The sequence below is a fragment of the Pleurodeles waltl genome, chromosome 1_1 (genome assembly GCF_031143425.1).
Source record: "Pleurodeles waltl isolate 20211129_DDA chromosome 1_1, aPleWal1.hap1.20221129, whole genome shotgun sequence".
Classification (NCBI taxonomy): domain Eukaryota; kingdom Metazoa; phylum Chordata; class Amphibia; order Caudata; family Salamandridae; genus Pleurodeles; species Pleurodeles waltl.
Genome location: NC_090436.1, coordinates 519,482,053 through 519,499,633, shown reverse-complemented (window position 1 = coordinate 519,499,633; position 17,581 = coordinate 519,482,053).

Here is a 17,581-nt window from a genome sequence, read left to right as displayed (position 1 = left end):
AAAACAAAGGTTAGACATTTCATTATGATATGTTACTACATTTTTCTCATATTTTTCATTATTTTACATATTTTAGTCACTTTAATACATATGGTGATCATTCCCCGAGGGCACATTTCTAAACACGCACATTATTTTCTACTATTAATTTCTCTATGCATTTTTCTCATTAGTATACACACATATAAGTAATTAATACATTTCTTAACTAACATATCTACTCCATCACAGGCATGTGTCCAAAGATTCTTTCATGATATCTCTAGCACAGACAAACACTCCATCGGGTGAGCGCATTCAGATCATGACTGAAACTCTATCCTGAATATACAGGAGTAGAACAGGAAGCACTTGATAGGTTGCTGCATTGAACAAGACTGGTATAGGTACACTCTCTTCCTCAACGCTCATACTAGCCCAAAGCTTTCTTTTAGAACAGAAAGACCATAGCTGATTCTTGTTTGCTTAAGGCGGTTTCCTCCTGCCTTAATACAATTCCCTCTCAGTCTTTTTCATTTTCAGTTGTAGTAGGCAATGACATTTCAGGGTAAAAGTGATATGTTATGTTGTGTTGTATTAAGGTATGTTAGGTTGTTATGGTGTGTTGTGTTACCTTATGTTATCAGCATTCTGGTGGTAAGAATGTAATATAGCCTTAGAACCCGCCGTAGCAGGCTCTACTAGCCATTAAAGGCCCGCTCCTGCGTTAAAGGCCCGAGCCGAAGGCGAGGTCCTTTAGCAAAGGAAAGAACCTTTAATGGCAGGTAGAGCCCGCTACGGCGGGTTCTAAGGCTCTTAGAACATTCTGCCACTAGAGGGCAGAATGTTCTATCAAATAAAACAAATTCCTCACGAAGCCCGAGGGGATTAAAATCCCCTCAGGCTCCGTGAGGCTTTGTTCACAGCTTATGCTGTGAAAAAAGAGAACATTGGAATGTTGACGCTCTGGACTTTTACCAGCCAGTAAAAGCCTGGAGCACTCCATTGTCTGCAATGAGCCCCCAACATTCCAATGTTCTAATATAGCCTTAGAACCCGCCGTAGCGGGCTCTACCGGCTATTAAAGGCCCGCTCCCGCGTTAATGGCCCGAGCCGAAGGCGAGGTCCTTTAACAAGGGAGAGGGCCTTTAATAGCCGTTAGAGCCCGCTACGGTGGGTTGTAAGGCTATTAGAACATTCTGCCACTAGAGGGCAGAATGTCCTCATAAATAAAACAAAGGCTTCATGGAACCGGAGTGTATTAAAATCCCCTCAGGCTCCCTGAGGCTTTGTTCACAGCTGTTGCTGTCAACAAAGAAGATTGGAATGTTGGCGCTCTGGGCTTTTACCGACCAGTAAAAGCCCGGAGCACTCCATTGTTTTCAATGGAGCTGCCAACATTCCAATGTTCTAATAAGAGTTTCTTTTTTCTTCTATGCTATACAGTTGATCTATGATCGGATTTGTAATCATGAGGCCACTTGCTCATAATTTCAAACTGAGAATGTTGAGATGTCGAAATGTCACATTCATGTATGTTTTTAAAATTGAAGATATCAGCAAAATTGATTTAATTAATATGCCGACAATAATGCCTCCTAATTAATGAAGTAATATGACTCTTCCTACTATTATTGTTAACAGGAGTCTGTCTCCTAAACCCCTTTATGGTTGTTTCACTTGAATGTGATGTCTACGCACACATGGAATTTCTTCTGTGTTCACTGTTTAAGAATTGTGTTTAAAGGTGATTGTGCACTTGAGGAATGGGCTGTGACGAAGACCGCAAGGTTACAACGCATTGCCATTTGATTAAATTCCTTGTGTGAAACAAATCCTGGAGTGCGAGCTTCTTCTACTTTGATGTACAAACACATTTCGCTTATGGATATTTGAATGGGACTTGCACCCGTTGCTTAGCACAGACCCCGACAGGTGGACGTGACCAGATTTTTCAGGACGCTTGTTTGCTATACATATATGTATATATATATATATATATATATACTCATAAAAAAGTACAAATAAATCAGCCCCTGACGTGGCAGGCTGTAACAGGGACGCGAAAAAACAAAAACAGCTAACACAAAAACACTCTAACGCGTTTCAGGAGGCAAAGCTCCCTTGTTCACAGAGATAATTACAGACCCCATTTCCCTCTCTATTTTACACACCACCTAAAGCAATAACATAAAAAACGGACTCAATTTCCTTTGCAAAATAATGGCTGCCATCTTTGAATGTACCATAAGTACCATTCACATAACCATTAATGAACAGAAAAGTCAACCTTATTCAATGGATTCTTCTAATAGTTATAATCCACTTAGATGTTTTTATATGTTTTTATGTTTTTAGTTTTTTTGCCTCCTGAAACGCGTTAGAGTGTTTTTGTGTTAGCTGTTTTTTTTTTTTTCTGACACATTAAATTTACTTTCAGTGACACGAGTGGCTGTAACTTTCTCTTCTTTCCAAGAAGTGATTTTCAGTGGAATATATATATATATATATATCATCCAAAATACTTCTTAAAAAGAAGACAATGTTGCAGCCACTTACTTGCTACAGTCCCAGTGTTCTTTATTCAGGCAGATAAGCACTGTAAAAGACAAAACCAAATACTCCGACGCGTTTCAGGAGACTCTGCTCCCTTGATCACAGAGGTATTCAGAAACCCTTTTCCCTTTCCATTATAACTAACAAAATAAACATAAAAAGTGGACTACAATTCCTGACTGGAAACATTGGCAGCCATCTTAACACTATATATTTCAGTGACCAATGCAACTAAAATTAAAATTTAAATTGAAATTAATATACCTTACTTAAACCCACAATTATTACATGTTATTAACTCCTCCTTATACTACAAATTAATATACTCTGCCTAAATCTATATGCACATATATTTAAATTGCAACTTATTCATTTCCCAATATTTACTTATACTCATACTCATGCCTCATATGAGGATACTCATCTTATTTATATCCATGTATTTATGGGTAATTCAACAATACCCTGGAGATATAATAGCTCTTTTGCTTCTTATTTAGTTTACATCATCTGGAGAAAAAAAAAGGGATAAAAAATTAATTAATTCATAAACAGGAAATCTTCGACATATTTTTCAAACCTATTAAATTCTAAATACATTTATATTCCATAATCAATCAATGCAAATGCACCGATAATTCTTCGTCCTTATTCAGACCCATGGGTTCCATTGTATTACAACTAATAATCAACCTTGATTCCAATTTTCTTAAATCCAACGTTCTATTACCACCTCTTGCTTTCAATACCACCCTAACCAGGACCATAAATTGTATCATCTTTTCATTTTTATTGTGGAATTCTTTAAAATGTCTTGCCACAGGATAAGATTTAGTCTAATTTTTAATGGCTCTTAAATGTTCCAAAATACGCTTCTTCGCTATATGTATGGTACTACCAATTTAGAATTTGTTGCAAGGACATTTCAGAGCGTAAACACAATAATCTGATATGCATGAAACATGCTTTCTTATTTTAAACAATTTTTTAGTCCCTGGGAATAGTACCTCCTTACAATTGGAACTAGATTTACACGCCTTACATTTTCCACAAATATAAAAACCCTGAATGGGTTGTATTTTCTCATTCTTAGATATTAAACTATGGCTTAGTATGTCCTTACACGTGCATTCTTCATGAAAAGGGTATTGAGGCAGTTAGATATTTTTTAAGGGCGAGGTCATTGTCTTACCTTCTGCATACAGAAATGTTATTAGATATGGTGCAGATGTGCTTGACTTACAATGTTTTTACTTTTAACAATATTCTATACCGTCAGGACCAGGGGACTGCAATGGGAACCTGTTTCGTCCCCAGCTATGCGGGTTTATACCTGGGCTGGTGGGAGGAGCAGGTTGTCTGGAACATCTCTGGTTTTGAAAACCAAGCAGTCCTGTGGGTGAGGTATATCGAAGACATTTTCTGTATTTGGAAAGGAAGTAAAGATTCAGCTTTGAGCTTTGTTGAGGAATTGAATAGCAATAACCGGAACCTAAGGTTCAGCTGTACAATGGACCCAGCTGAACTGGAATTCTTGGATGTGAAAATTATGGTTGTTAAGGATAAATTGGAATGTGAATTATATAGGGAAAACACTGTGGGTAATAGTCTATTACATGCTAGGAGTAGTCACCCAAAGAATTTGATTCATAGTATCCCCCATGGGGAACTATTAAGAGCTAGAAGAAATTGCAGTTTGGATACTGCATTTGAGAACGAGGTCAAAGTGATGACCAAAAGATTCATTGAAAGAGGTTACTCACAAGCTGTAATAGATGAAGCTGTGAAGAGGGTCAGACAGACCAAAAGGGAGGACCTACTGGTAGAAAATGTGAAGAAGGAAAATATTAAAATAAGATTTATAACTACATATCACGACAAGGTAAACGAAATTAAGAAAACATTTGTTAAATTCTGGCCAGCCCTTAGGACTGATGAGCATATAGGTAAACTATTGGAAGAATTCCCGGCTTTCACTTTTAGAAGAAGTAGGTCTTTGAAAGACATACTAAGCCATAGTTTAATATCTAAGAATGAGAAAATACACCCCATTCAGGGTTTTTATATTTGTGGAAAATGTAAGGCATGTAAATCTAGTTCCAATTGTAAGGAGGTACTATTCCCAGGGACTAAAAAATTGTTTAAAATAAGAAAGCATGTTTCATGCATATCAGATTATTGTGTTTACGCTCTGAAATGTCCTTGCAACAAATTCTACATTGGTAGTACCATACATATAGCGAAGAAGCGTATTTTGGAACATTTAAGAGCCATTAAAAATGAGGATAAATCTTATCCTGTGGCGAGCCTTTTTAAAGAATTCCACAACAAAAATGAAAAGATGTTACAATTTATGGTCCTGGATAGGGTGGTATTGAAAGCAAGAGGTGGTAATAGAACGTTGGATTTAAGAAAATTGGAATCAAGGTTGATTATTAGTTGTAATACAATGGAACCCATGGGTCTGAATAAGGACGAAGAATTATTGGTGCATTTGCATTGATTGATTATGGAATATAAATGTATTTAGAATTTAATAGGTTTGAAAAATATTTCGAAGATTTCCTGTTTATGAATTAATTAATTTTTTATCCCTTTTTTTCTTTCCAGATGATGTAAACTAAATAAGAAGCAAAAGAGCTATTATATCTCCAGGGTATTGTTGAATTGCCCATAAATACATGGATATAAATAAGATGAGTATCCTCATATGAGGCATGAGTATGAGTATAAGTAAATATTGGGAAATGAATAAGTTGCAATTTAAATATATGGGCATATAGATTTAGGCAGAGTATATTAATTTGTAGTATAAGGAGGAGTTAATAACATGTAATAATTGTGGGTTTAAGTAAGGTATATTAATTTAAATTTCAATTTTAATTTTAGTTGCATTGGTCACAGAAAGATATAGTGTTAAGATGGCTGCCAATGTTTCCAGACAGGAATTGTAGTCCACTTTTTATGTTTATTTTGTTAGTTATAATGGAAAGGGAAAAAGGTTTCTGAATTCCTCTGTGATCAAGGGAGCAGAGTCTCCTGAAACGCGTTGGAGTATTTAGTTTTGTCTTTTACAGTGCTTATCTGCCTTAATAAAGAACACTGGGACTGTAGCAAGTAAGTGGCTGCAACATTGTCTTCTTTTTAAGAAGTATTTTGGATGATTTATAGTGGTTCGTGACCCTGTCGCAGCCTGCCGTGCTGGATGCTAACCCACACGAAATTTTAAGCATTATATATATATATATATATATATAAAGATATACAGATATATGTATTATATATATACACATATATATTAAATACATGTGTATATATAAATATATATATTTTAAATAATTCAACAGTAAACAAACCAATTTTAAAATAGTCCAATGTTTAATATTAACAATAAATTATATTAAACATTGACAAAATGTATATGAAACAACAGCAATATTTTAACTAAATAGAATATTAAAGTATTCATAGTAAAATAAAATATATTTATTTACTTATATTGTACGGTACATTTAAAAATAAAACCCACTCATTTAACATATATTTATATTTTAATAATTTTACAATTGTTTCTAAATATTAAAAATGAAAACACTTTGGGTCAGATTTAAGAGGCCCTAACACCTCTTGACTCCATACTAGTATAATGTTTTACGCTAATGTGGCATTAAGAAGGCCATTCTCCTTTGCCATATTTACAAAGTGGCGCAATGCTTGCATAGCGCCACTTTGCACCCCCTTGAGCCACATAATGCCTGCACCAGGCATGTATGCAAGGGGGGCATTACTCCACAGGGAGGCCCATAAAAATGGCGCAGTGAAATTTACAACATTTCACTGCACCATATTTAACATCATTTATAACGCCTGCTCAGAGCAGGCATTAAAATGACATGCCCATTACTTTCAATGGGTCTCCCTTTACTTTGCAGGATTAGTGCCACAATTTATGGTGGTAATCCTGCAAAGTATCACAATAGCATCATACATTTTGACGCTATTGTCCTAACGTGCGCCATGGTGCGCCGTATTATAAATACAGCGCACACATGATGTCGTTAGGAGGGCGTAAGGGGGTGCAAGGAAACTGGCGCATCTCAGCAGAAGCGCCACTTTTTTTGTAAATCTGGTCCTATGTAGGGGTTGGGTTTACTATTTTGACTCCGATCTAAGAAACAGTAGGGAAAACGCTTGTTAGATTTACTATCCCCACTCCAATCTAAGCAACAGTAGGTAAGGGGTTGGACTTCTTAGCAGCTATATTTACTATTCCCAACTCCAAAAGAGCAAAAGCATGGAAAGTATTAGACGCCGGAGGGATTTCTCACTCCAGCCTATGCAACAAAAGGGAAAGCATTGGACTTCGGAAGAGTTAGCTTTCCTATTCTTATTCCATTCTAAATAACAGTAAAGAAAGCAGTGAACTTTGAAAGAATTACATATAACAAAAAAAGTTCAAATGATTTATAAAAACATTTTTAATACACAATACTGTGTAATAAATAAAAGTACAGAGAAAATATGAATACTATATTAATTGACAAAAATGTAAAAACAAGTTTAATATAATTTAAAATAAAAAATCTAATTAACTTAAAAACTAAAATATTCATTTAAATTAACAAAATAAAATAAAAAATATAATGTCACATTTAAACAATTAACATAATTAATAATCAATTAAATAATTGATTTACCGTAAATAAATGCTTACTGTTGAAGCTAAATTGATTATAATTTAATTAACTTCCCACCCAAAACCCCTACAAACCCAAAAACCCACTACTAAAATGTAACATACTATTATTATTAAAAAAATAAAATATACATTACTATTAATGAACCAACTAAAAAATGTAAAGTCACTAATAAGAAAGGAGCATAATCAATAATCAACTACATAATAAATTAATTAAAAAAGCTTACTACTAAATCTAAATTGCCAGTAATTTAATTAACTTTCTACCATATTCCCCTACAAACCCAACAACCAGCTGCTGCTAAACTTAAAATTATTAGTTACATTCAAAAATAAATATTAATAAAACGTAAAATGAAAAACTATATTTTTAGAAAAAATTACCAATTATACTAACAATATCATGACCTAATTCTAATATAGTAACTAAAGCACATTAAACGTATTAAAAACAATATTTTTAAAACTATGCTAATCAAAACAATAGAAAAGAGTATATTTTTGAAAACATATTCCTTGTCAAAAAATAAATATATTCTTGACAGTAACATTCTGTATCATAATATAAATATATATATATATATATATATGTATGTTTAGCTTGTTTTCTGCAAAGTCACTAGAATGTCAAAACAGAGAAGATAGATGTGCTTTACACCAATAGATTCTGCTTTTCCCCTATGTTCCACATGCTGATATCTGCTGCCAAAGCAAGATATAAAATTTTGATATGAATATGTATTACGTTAGAGCCTGGATGTCTGCTTATGTTTTGGCATTGAGAGACCTAGGGAAGTTGAGTCTTAGGAAACCTTTATTCTGAGTGTATTTTAAGGATTTATGTTTGTCTCTGTGAGACTCAAAAGCAAAAATGTAATAATGCTTTAAAACGGGATTCAGCAATAAAAAGTGTTGGTTGTTTTCAAGTGTATCTAAGCAGTTATCTGGGTACACTGCAAAGTTAAACAACTAAGAGTGGTTATAAAACAACTAGGCGAGTTTAAAAAAAAAAAAAGAACCATACCTGCCCTGGTATGGGGTGGTTAATTACCCTTGCAACAATTCAGATGACTGACCAACAAATCTCCAATGGTGATCGAACAGTAGCAAAACTCCAATGATGGCACCAGATGCTTCTGAGCTGAGCAAAAGACAAAGGACCTGATTCAAGTTTAGCAGTCAGAAAACCCGACTGCCAGACCCGTGGTAAGGAGACTGCTGTCGAGGTGGTGGTCTCCCCACCGGTCCTATTACAACTTTCCCACTGGGCTGACGGGTGGGAACAAAAGTTTCCGCCTAACAGCCCAGTGGGAAATGTGCAGCAGCATTGTTCCCGACTCATAATTGAGCCTGCTACAATGCTGTTGCACACAGGGGACCCCTGCACTGCTCATGGGCATAGGCAGTGCAGAGTCTCCTCTGTGGCCCCCTGCACTTGTTCTCTGCCAGCCTTTTCATGGTGGTGGAACCGCCATGAAAAGGCTGGCGGAGAACAATGTTGTAATCAGCAGTGCAGTGCTGAGTCCAGCGCCGCCCTGGCTGCTTGCAACAAGGGCCGCCATCAACCCCTCAGGATCACTGATCCTGGTGGGGACGGTGGTAGGTTGGCAGGTCTGCCCGCCAACCTCCTCATGTGGCGGTCTTCAGACCACCGCAGCTGCAGCGGTACGACTGCGAGGCTGGCGGTCTTTGGGCCGCCAGCCTCATAATAAGGCCCAAAGTGCCAGAAATACAGCAGCATATCTGGGACAATATCTGCCACAGCTCTAAGGCGATGCACCGTGTAATTGGCTCTCCCAAGTCACTTAGGACATGACAAGTACCAATGAATGAGCATAGAACAAAAACAGTTCTAGTAAAAGAAATAACATTGAGAGATACTTCAGCATATTGGTGAAAGACTTGGCTGTCTCTCCACCTTCTAAAATACAGGAATGGCAGGGAGTTTTTCACAAAACAATGCAAGGCTTTGTAAATACTCAAACAGTTCCGAGTTTGTGCGTGCTCAATACCTTCTGAAGGTTCTCCCCGCTTCCCATTCCATGGCAAACACTAATCAATCCAACCTAGTATGAAACTTGTGATTTTGGAAACACTGACCTATTTGCAGAATTTCCACAGTGAATTCAGCCTCCTGGGTGGAAATGTTTGCACATTATGAGTAACTAAGTGTACACAGAGAAATATCTGAAGTTCCAACATTTTGTGGCATAGACCTAGGGTTTTAGTGAATCTATAAAAAGTAGTAATTTTACAAAAAATGAGAACATCAGGCTTCAGCTACAGAGAATACGTATGTTTTATGCTTTCAGTGACCTATATTCGAGTGGCATTGTACCTTTCTAGATGCACCTCAAAAAAACGAAGCTGATTTGTGTTCATAGAGCTGAAGCTACCCTTGAGTCCCACGTTTACTGACAAGCTGAATAGACCTCCATTGGTGAAAGGTGGACAAGTGGTTTCACCCATTTCTATGTCTTCTACCCCTGCCCACTGCCCATGTGCTAAAAGAGTTGGCAAGTGTGCTGGACAGGGCACATACTTTTGGAAATAAATGTGAATAACAGTACAGTAATTAAAGGGTTGTTGCCCGGGGTGAATTTGGGTGAAAGACGCACCAAAGCAGAAGAAACTTCTCATTGAAAGGGGCCCAGACCAAAGCCAATGCTAGAGAGGACATCGGATGAGATGGGTGAAAAAAACAGCAAAGCCCTGAGTGAGACATCCTGTGCCTATATAAGGCCTCTGAACTCCTTGGTGGCTTGCAGTATCCTTAAAACATACGGTTGTGACTACCTAATCACAATAAGCACACCAATATGAAACACCTACTTGTGTTTGATGTACACAAGATTGAGGATGTGCCTAAGATGTATGAAGTGTCACAGCTGTCTTCAGTCTACCTTTTTAAAAAAAGAGGGTAAAAACTGTGCAAAATAGATATGCATAATTCATTTATTTCGGCCTTTGAACTGTACATTTTAAATTGTGTTCTTACAATATCAGTAAACAAGTTTGCAAGAGGGTGTCTGTGACCCAAAAAAACTTGCTGCAGGTGTTTCACCTTTCATGAAAGAGCAAGCCAGGAAACTTTTTCCCGAGATTATTTATAAGAAAATATTGTCAAGGCACAGTATGGGACTCTAAGGTGTGTTTGTATGTGGACAGAGCTGATGAAATAGAGTTTTTCTGGGCCTAAGTGGCAGAGGTTGTTTTGTAGCTAAGTAGTGCTTTGGGGAAGATTATTCCACTAAGTGAGAAGGCATCCTGGATGATCCAGTTGCAATGATGCTGAAAACTAGCCAAGGCCTTATCACAACTAAACAGCCTTGAGGCTGAATTTCAACGCTTTCGTACAACAGACACCCTGCTGGACAGGTTTATCTGACCTTTCGTCCTAAGGCCATGTTTGTGTCCACAATAAGGCCTCAGTTGCACACCTGTTAGGTAGAAGAGCGCGAATCCTCAAGTGAGATGGACCGTGGAAAGCTTACATTACTCCAGGATCGATAGGGGGGTTTGAAGTAGTTCTCTCAAGCATGCCGGACCAAACATTTATCTGTTCCCCCTGCTCAGTCACCCGAGCATGCCGTCTTATTTTTATTAAAGATATAGTAAGTAGGTGCCTCTTCAAAAGAAGGAAAGCAAATCCACTCACAGTAAAACCAAAAGAGCTATATAGTGCATCAAATAAGACCAATGCCCGAAGAACAACAATTACCCATAGTGCATCAAAATAATTGTTTTTTTTATATGAAATGTTTCATTATACACACATGTGCGCACACATAAAATACATTTTGTATAATACATATATTTAACTTTTCTAGTTACATCTAAGATGCACATATATTCTAAATTGTTCTTTTTTGTAATCCGGCAATATATATATATACATAAATGTGCATTTTTTTCTTGCTTTAAATGAATATATATATATATATATTTTTATTTTTTTATTTTTTTATTGTAACTATATATATATTTTACTTTTAGTTAGATTTTCTAAGATACAAATACAAAAAAGTATGAATTTCCAACGAAGAAAGAAACGTATGTGGTTTGACAGATGGGGCAGGGGATTGGTTATGATTTCTCCTCTCAACTGCATTGGCCCGCAGTTACAGGACCTGCTTATAAGACTTGACAACCGCATTTTGCCAATCAAAGGCCTCAACAGCTAAGAGCAGCAGTGGAATGTGAAAATTATCACATTTCACACACGCGCAATTGTGTGGTGATCATAGTCTTCAAAAAAATGATTGTGGAAAAGAGCAAGTGCGGCATGGCAGACTACCAGTTCCTAGTGGCGATTTTTTATCCCTCATTTCGAAAGCCAGTGGCTCTTAAAATTTTCACTCTCGTGGAGCCCCACTAAATCATTACTGGAACCCAGAGACCCCCAATGAATCTTTTTGGGAATCCGAGGACCCCCAATGACTCATTTCTGGAAGCCAGAGACACCTGGAGTAAGCATTTTCGATTATTTTAACCAATAGACGGAAAACAAAGAAGCAAGTATTCATCCATCATGATGAAATATCTTAATTAATTCACAAGCAAATATTTAAAAAAACAGAATTTTAATGAGAAGGTTGGAGCTTTTTTAAATTCAATTTAGGCCATTCATCATTCACTGTTCAACTTTAAATTTTGTTTCTTCATTTATGGACCCTTTATTAATATAACACAACTTTCTAAGAAGTTGCAAAGCCCCTGAGTGGGCTTCGCCGAGCCCCAGGGGTCCCCGGACCTCCTGGTTAAGGACGACTGCCGTAAACCATTGGGCTTCACTGTTGCATTCTATGAACTCAGAAAGAGCATCGCGCACTTCTCATTCACCTTATCAGTAATTTTCTGCCAAGTTTGAGCCTCTCACGGCCCACAGATTGCCATTGCGAGCTGTGTGATACTACAGCTGTTTCAGTGTATGTTACAAAGCCTAGCCATTCACCTGTCAGTCAGTGTGCACCAAGCTGGCATCTGAAATTGTACAGCTAACGAGTTTTACAACATTTCTATCAAAAGAAACTGTTTAGCATAACTGACTCTTAAGGAGTTATTATACCTCTAAAAATCCATTTTAAAGGCATTATTTAAATAAAATAAAAAAAATGGTTCAGAGCTTTTTAAAGGCCCTACAAAAAAGTCCATCAGATCCAATGCAGTAATCCTCGGTTTAAAGCACTCCTGAGAGCACTTCAGGGAATTATCAGCATAATGAAATGTTTTGTGAAATGTCCAGATAGATTTCTCTGCTCAACAATTTTACTGCAGGGTATTTATTTCCCTTTCTAGATTTTTTAAGTCATGAATTCTTTTCTTGAGAAGATAACTTAAAGTTGTATGGAAGAAGTAAATACACTGTCTCCGATGAACAGCACGACAATAATGCGTCCTTTCAGTGTCTCGGTAGTATAGATACAGAAAGAAACATCTTTTCTTTATATATTTTGAAAGGTAGTTACAGCATCGCTTTACACGTGCTCATTTGTCCTTACATTTTAATTCTTACTTACTTTAAGAGTTCTAAAATAATAGTCAGCCAGTTACAAGTTGTATTGCGCACGTTTCTGGGACAACAATGGTCACTAACATTTCGATGTTCCTTTCTTTGAAACCCTAGTGGACACACATTTGTATTGTTGCAATTGCATTTATACAGCGCTTTCTACCCTTGACAAATCATGGAAGCGGTAATGTGCTCTTCCAGAACCCAAGGTTACTTGTTAATCTAGTGGGTATAAGTGATTGTTGGACTTTGGACTAGTTTTGTCTTCTCAGGGAAACCACTCTGTTAGTGGTAGATTAAATTATCAGGAGCCACATATTAGTGTCCCTGTCTCTGATTGTTTCAATTTCTGTGGTGGCTTGGCTTCCAGAATTATGGCTCGGCTTCACATAAATATGTGTGTGTCTATCTGGAAATTCATGTAAGTATTTAGCAAATCTGCAATTAAAATCGTGTCTTGCAGAAGTTGCAAGGCGGGGCACCTGCAAAGGTGTGGAACATCCACAGGCTGACAAGTTTCTGAATATTCGCAAACAGCAATAATCTACTGCACAAATACCCGCCTAGCTTCTGGATAGAACTCAGGTTAAAAACAGCCATTCTACAAATCTAAGAAGATGCCACCATCATCACGAAAGGAGGGTAGTTAGTTATTTTTCGACTTCTGGAGTTCAACATGAACAACCATAAATCTGCAGTGGATCTGCTGAAAGGTATGAGGAGTCTCAGCAGAAGCTAACAAAGGCTCAGTGAGCAGTCAATGAATGTGGACACTGACGTGTGCGTCTTACCATGCCAAATGGAGGAGAGCAGAATGGCCCGTTGGTTGAATGTGCAAGAATACATCATAAACCTTAAGGCATACTTCAGCAAGTGCTGCCTACCTCATTCAATCACTGGCACAAATTAAATGCTGTGCATCAAATTAAAAACATGCTGTACATAGATGCTGTGTCGACGTTATATCAGCCGGACAAGATAACTGCATATAAAAGAAGGGAAATCCTAGGGTATGAGGGCACACTGAGAGACTACAATATAGTACATACGTGGCGATTGCTAGAACTTTCATCTGCACCTCCAGGATGTGTGCAGATAAGTGTTCTGCTGGTGCATGATGTATGTATCTATATACTTCTGTGATATCTGTGCAACAGGCAGAGGAGAGCTGGGTTCCAGGAGCAGAAGTGTTACTGTATTGCAATGTAGCGTTCTTTAAAGATCTTCAGCTCTTTCATCAATTGCAATAGTGTCTGGGTGTTTCTGATGGCTAGGGGAATGTTCTTCCAGAACCTGGATGCTTCGATGTAAAAGACCTCCTGCCTTCTATTTTCTTTTTTACACAATAGTCTTCATTCTGATTCCATTCTGACTCCGGATGTGCAGAGAGCCACCAAATATAGAGAGATTGTATGCAAAATAAGCAGGGGTGCTGATCGTGCTTGCTTTGTAAATGATGTCGCTGTCTTTGAATATGGTGCAGGCCAGCAAGGGGAGTCAATGAAGCTCCATCAGGATGGAGGTGATATGATCATATTTCTTCTGGTCATGGATGACATGTCCTGTGGGGTGTATGATGCCTATAGCGGTGTCAATGTGGAATCGGGGAGGCCATAGAGCAGGGAGGTACTACCATCCAGGTGCAAGAGTACGAAGGGTTGAAAAGCAATTCTGAAGTTGCTTTCTGGGTGAAAAGGTTTCACTTTCTTTAGCTGGAAGAGCTGGAATCAGGCCATCTTTATTTTTTGGCAGTGTGTTCCTTGAGAAAAAAAGTTGGTGTCCAAAGTGAATATATGTTTCTAGGCATTCAGTGAAAGATGGGGTTTGAATCTGTTAAGGTTCATGCCATTTAGCCAGGTTTGTATTGTGTTAGTGCTGGATGATAATAACCTGTTGCTGTTGTGAGGGACATTTTGCAGATACTGACCCATTACCGTCTGCTTGCAGATGTCCTCAAATGATGGGGGAAGAGAACAGGAACCATATATTTGCTCCAACATAGACGTCCAAGGGATGTTTCTGTAAATTTCATGCTGCATCTCCTATAATACCACTTTGGAAGCCATACACACAGAGTGGGTCCACCCTATGTTTTTCATAGTTGCTGCTACAATCTTCATCACCCCAAACAGAGCCCATTTCGATGATGAAATTCACAATTGCAACAACATAAACTCCAGCTTCATTGACTCAGATGAGTATGCACATCACTCTTTTTCTTCTAAGATGTATCATGCATCAGGTGCTCAACACTCTTGAAATACTAGCCTTCACAATAGACATACCAACACATTGGAGGAAGAGGTGATTAAGAATATATGGCCTCAGTTCCTCAGGTAAGATTCAGTCCACTTTCAATGAGCCATGGTGTATAATGGGGCTTGATATGCACAACAGTTTCTAAGGCTGCAGAGTGGTGTATGAAGAAAAGAAGAAGGCAAACCCCACTGCCTGTATTCTCAAGGGCTACAAAACAGTGGTGGATGCCATGCTTGAATTAATCTCAGGCACAGGTATTCAATCAGGCTGCATCCCAATCCATCACTATTTTGCACAATATACCACCTCAGTTTGGACCCAGCTATATGTAAATCAGTCTTGACACTAGATCCACGCCTGGGACTATCCTTGTCACTTAGAGCATTACATCAAACACATAAAAGGTGATGGGAGGAATCCTTACAATAATTCTAACCACTAGATGCAGCCCAGATTGATTGCCAGTGGTTGAGATTAATTCAAGCATTCCATTCATCATCTTGGTCTTTTTTGTATTAGCAACAGCAACATAAGTCACCTGAATGGTAGCTGTCTCCATGCTGTTAACTATTTTGAAATGCTCGAATGTAATAGTCAAAAGACTTTGGAGGAGCTAACAACCAAAACATTTGTTTAGTGATCAAGAAATAAACCCTTGCAATACTTTAAGAAATTACTGTAGGCAAATTCCACATAAAGGATTCTACTATTTGCTATGTTACCTTGGGTATTCAGTAAGCCTTGCTAGCAACAATCACCTGCCTTCAGTGGTAATTTCTGATGAGGAGTGGGAAATAGAAATAAATTGGACAGGAGAAGCTGAGATTTTCAATCTTGTACAATATAGCAGTATTTTCCAAAGGCAAGCTATTACAGCTGCAGAAAGCTGGTGGTTTGACTGATGGAAATGGCATGAGCATCCAGACCTGCAAAAAGAAGAAGCACAAGTGAGAAAAAAAACCTGGACATGATAAATACATTATCCCACTTGTAGGCAGCTTTAAGCATGTACAATGCTCTCAAGTATGTGGCTAGATCAACATGGGTCCAATACATTTCAACTTAGACTAAACAATCATATGTTTGCTTGAATTGATCAGCCTCTAAGACGTGATATGATAATTCAAGGAGGAAGGAGGCATGCACTGAGTGAAGTACATCTCACTAAGGCATTCCCACCACACGCAAGCATACCAACAAATAGGAACTGTAAGGACAATTGCAAGTTGATCAGACTTGAGGATTTGAGGAGGAGCTTGCAAGCACACTGATGTTTCTTGTATCATTTCTGAAGAATGCAGTGTGGCATTACAGATACAAAAATATGGACTTATACCAAAGTCAGAAATGACTAAGATGAGGGCTTCATTTGAATTTTGATGGAGTGAGAGCTGCATCATAAATACGTGTAGCTCTAACCTTACCAAACTCATTGTTCCCTCTCCTCATTTAGAGTTTGGGGAACCGGTGTTTATGTTGAGCCTCGAGGATGCAGAGAATGTCATAGTTCATGAAGCTAATCATATGTTCCTCTCAAACCTCAAACCTCTACAAGGAACATCTTAGGAGGGAAGGTTGTTTGGGAAAACTTATTTTTTGAGGAAGCAATGTACTTACTTTCTGGAATCCACCAAGTTGCCTTCTTTGTCTCAAAGTTCTCCAGGTAAAGGAGCAGTTGAACTACATTATTATTCCCAATCCAAGATGGTGGCTGCAGTGGATACAATTGGTTACTTTCCAATCCAAGATGGCTCGTGTATGTTTTGTGGAGGCAGTGGATTCCTTTGTTGCTTCCAAATCCAAGATGGCTCGTGTATGTTTTGTGGTGGCAGTGGATTCCTTTTGTTGCTTCCCAATCCAAGATAGCTCTTCTACCTCCTGTTACATCACTGGTATTGTTTCTTTAGCATAAAAGGCTGCCAAATGCAGAGGAAGGTGTGCTTCAATGCACCTGATCATATGTTTCATCATGTTCTTTGCCCCTTGCTGTAGGTATTTATCACATTTTTTTCCTTACGATTTTCCTTGAATCCAGGAATCTTCTTCGAGTCTTTCCTGCAAGTCTCTTGATTTTAGATTCTTCTTAATTCAGTTTTCTGTAATTTAGCGTCTTCAGTCTCATATTCACATCAACTCCTGATTTGTTCCTTGAAATGTTTTCTCCAATCTGTCTCTGGAGTTTTGTTTTGCTTCAGGTGTCTTCCTTGATTGCAACCTTTATTGATGGTGGCTGCTCACCATGCATTGTTGCTCTGTGCAGTTAGCATTGTGGCTACAGGAACAGCGCTAGAGTCAGGTGGCACCAAAGTCAAGACAGAAACCTAAGCCCAGTAAAAAGAGAGTTTCATAAAAATTGTTGATCTAGTCTATTACTTGTCCAAATTCACTATTCGTAATCTATCTTACCTCTATCGCTCAAACTGTTTTCCACCTAATGTAGTGTAGTTTTATCATAATATACAGCAATTCTTGCTAAAATGCTCATTTCTTACACAATAAAAAAAAAACAAATACATGAAATAATAAAATTCCTGTAGATTAATAACTGAGAAAGATAATAACGATGGAACATTTTT